The sequence below is a fragment of the Rhinolophus ferrumequinum genome, chromosome 8, assembly GCF_004115265.2.
Source record: "Rhinolophus ferrumequinum isolate MPI-CBG mRhiFer1 chromosome 8, mRhiFer1_v1.p, whole genome shotgun sequence".
In the NCBI taxonomy this organism is placed as follows: domain Eukaryota; kingdom Metazoa; phylum Chordata; class Mammalia; order Chiroptera; family Rhinolophidae; genus Rhinolophus; species Rhinolophus ferrumequinum.
Window position 1 is genome coordinate 8,995 of NC_046291.1, and position 3,657 is coordinate 12,651.

At 36.3% G+C, this 3,657-nt stretch overlaps 1 pseudogene; it reads right to left on the bottom strand.

Moving 5' to 3' along the window:
• Positions 1-1,644: 1,644 nt before the first annotated feature.
• Positions 1,645-2,262, bottom strand: LOC117026359 (mitotic spindle assembly checkpoint protein MAD2A-like; annotated as a pseudogene).
• Between the last annotated feature and the right edge of the window lie 1,395 nt (positions 2,263-3,657).

The following is a 3,657-nucleotide window of genomic DNA, read 5'->3' on the forward strand; positions in this document are numbered from 1 at the left end:
AGAACATTAGGCAATACTTACAGCAAACATCATGGCTCATTTTATAAGATGGCAGGTTTAGTCCTGAAATCAGGAACAAGGCCAGGATGCTGGCTTTCACCACTGTCATTCAATACTGTAGCTCTATCCAGAGCAATTAGGAAAGAAATGAGAGGCATCCCTGTGAAAGGAAAAACTGAAACTGTCTATTCATAGATAACAGGTCACATCTTCTTATATACAGAACTTCCAAAAGAATCAACAAAAAAGTATTATTACTAGTAAAGTAATTCAAAGTTTAATGACAAAGTATGAGTACATAGAAATCTGTTTTATTTGTATACACTAGCAAGGAATAATCACAAAAAGAATTTAAGAAAATAATTCCATTTTAAATAACATCAACGTTGATAAAATACTTAGGAATAGTTTTAATCAAATTGCAAAACTTCAACACTGAAAATTACAAAACATCATTTCTTTCTTTGCTGAAAAAACTTAAAGAAAGCATACATGCAGAAACATGAGGCCATCCCCTGGTGATGAAAACTGTTCGTAGGCAACAGAACAGATGCGATGTACAGACTCAGTGTGATTCCTGTGAAAATGCCTCAAGGTCTTTGTGGAAAAACACACAAGCTGATCCTAATGTTCATATAAGAATTCAAGGAATGCCAAAGAGCCATAACAATCTTCAAAAACCAAATCAAGTTGCAGGCTCTCCTTTCCCAAATGTAATTCTTAGCACAGAGCCACAGTGAGGAAAACATGGTGATACCGGCATAGAGATATACATAGATATCAATGGAATCGTATTGAGGGCCCAGAAATACACCCATAGATCTAAGTCAGGTGATTTTTTTTTTAATATACACATTTAATTTATTTATCATTGTCATTAACAGCCTCATTTTATAAAACACAGAAAGACTTTTTTTTTTCTCTATTTCTCTTTTTTTTAAGAAAGGGTGCAACTCACAGTAGCCCATGTGGGGAATGAACCAGCAACCTTGGTGTTAAGAGCACGATGGCTCCAACCAACTGAGCTAACGGGCCACCCCCAGAAAGACGTTTTTAAGATCTATCAACAGAATTTAAACACTAGAAATGTTGATAGTTTTTAAAGTGCAACTTAAATCAGTTACAATCCAATAATTGGAGACTTTTTTCAGTATGGTTACTATACAAATGAAATAAATGGCCAAAGGTATTAATAGCAATATTTTGTTATCTATATATTATCAGATACTTTAGGACCTAAACAAAGATTCTGAGTATTCAGACTTCTTTTGTTGTGTTTTATATTTAAATAACTCCCTACCTGTATTCTGAGTCAAGTTACTTGACCAAAAGGTGTGATTTGGGACGACATTTAGCTTTATACCAAAAGTTTTCCTATCTACAGTTACCACCTTCAAAGAATTGACATTACAAGGCTGAAGTAATCTGCTGGGTCCCTTTTTTGAACACTGGGCAAAAAATTGTGTCAACATACTGGAAAGTCAAATAGATACCCCAAAGTGGGACAATCATGCACGGTCCTGTAAAGTATGTTGTTTTCCCCCACCTAAAAGTTAAGCAATAAATTATATGAACTACAGTTGACTTGATTTCAGGAGAAGCCAAGGACTTTGGCTTTGAGGACTTACATTAGTGTTCTCATCTTCAGTCATGTCCAGGGATTCTGGAGGCCACCGTGCTATTTACTCTGGATTGTGGTAGTGAGGCAGGAAGGCAGATTTGCTCACAATTGGTAATCAACTGTGGTCCCGACTCTTCCCATTTTTCAGGCACAACCTAATATTTGTCTGTATAAATCAGTAGATCAAATGAACAAGAAACCTCCAACAGTGGCAGGAATGTCATTATAGCTGTGATCTGTCTGAACACAGAACGGATTTTATCTTGGAGAGCTTTCTGAGCCTTTTCTCTGAGTGTACTGTCATCTGTGGCAGTCTTGTCACAATCAATATCAAATTATCATCTTTTAAGGACCTCACCCCTTTCAATATTTGAGAGGACTGCTACCAGTTTCTGAACTGAACTCTTCTATAATGAACTTTTTAATTGTTCCACCACATTATTTAGGTATTTCATGAGCTCGGGCTGAGTAGTTACAGGCAAGGTGAGCCCACATTTCGGCATTGGAGTAAAGGTTTCAGGTGGATATATGCCACGCATGTTATATCCTAACATGTTGTTGGTGTCAAATAAGAACTCAGCCACAGTTTTACCGCTCCCATGCAGGGTGGTGGCTTACTGTGAGGAGAGCTGCAGGGCCATGTCCAGACCCACAGACGGGGCATGCCCACTCACAGAGGGTGACCGCAGGGCTCACAGCAGCTCCCTGCCACGTATGCGCATTGATTTTCGATAAAGGGCAGACAACATGACATTGGGTAAAGAAGGGTTTTTCCAACAAGTGGGGCTGGACAACTGGCCATCCAAATGAAGAGAAATGAAACGACCCTAACCTCACAACACATACAAAAATTAACTCAAAATAGATGAAGGGCTTACATATGGGAGGTAAAAGTATAAACTATCAAACAAAACGTGGAGATACATTTTCATGACCTTGGATTAGCGATGGTTTCTTAGATATGACACCACATATCTAAGAACAAGAACAACAACAGATAAATTGGTTATCCTCAAAATTAAAAACATACATGCATCAAAAGGAGCTATCCAGAAAGTGAAAAGACACCCCATAAAACGAAAACAAATAGGTACACATTATATATCTGATAATAGTCTGTTATCCAGGAGACAAAGAACTTTTACAACTCATGAACAACAACAACAAAAAAGGCTAAAATTTTAAAATGGACTTGAACAGAACCTTCTCCAGATTAGACATGCAAATAGTCAACAAGCACACTAAGCTGTTAAACATCCTTAGTCATGATGAAAATGCAAATTGAAACCACAACGTTATATCCCCTCACACATACCAGCATTGCTGTAATCCAGAAAACTACAACTGACAAATGGCAGCAACAATGTAGAGAAATTAGAACCCTTACACATTGAACACGAAAATGGTGTGGCCTCTGCATACAACACTTTGAAATTTCCACCACACACCAAAAAATGCCCATGTGGCCCAACAGATCCACTTCTAGAAATACACCCCCAAAATTGAAAACAGGTGTTAAAGGCTGATACGTGAATCCACAGAAGCGCTTTTCACAATACCAGAGACAAAAATAATTCAAATGTCCATCTTAATCAGCAGTGAAAACTAAGTGAGCAATTCTGCAACTACACCAGGATTCCTTCGCTTGATGTAATTATGAACATATTTAATAATTTCTAGAAATACATTTCCTCTTAGCACAAAAATTTTAAAGTGGCAGAAGACATGTTTACTAATACACCCAAATATATTCAGTTCCTCTACAATAAATAGCAAAAAGTTTATAAATCGATGTTCAATAATTAGTTTCATTATTCTCCTATTTGGAAATAGTCTGGACATTCAATAACTATCCATCATTTAATTTACATAACAAAACTTTAAAATTTCAAATTACCAAAGACACCTAGAAAATCTTTTCAATGTATATATACAATGTAATTATCACTTAAAAGTTTACCTAAATCTTTTATTTTAATTGTACCTGTTTTATATACGTAGTAGTTAAAAATTTGAGATTTCAAAGTCAGTAATTA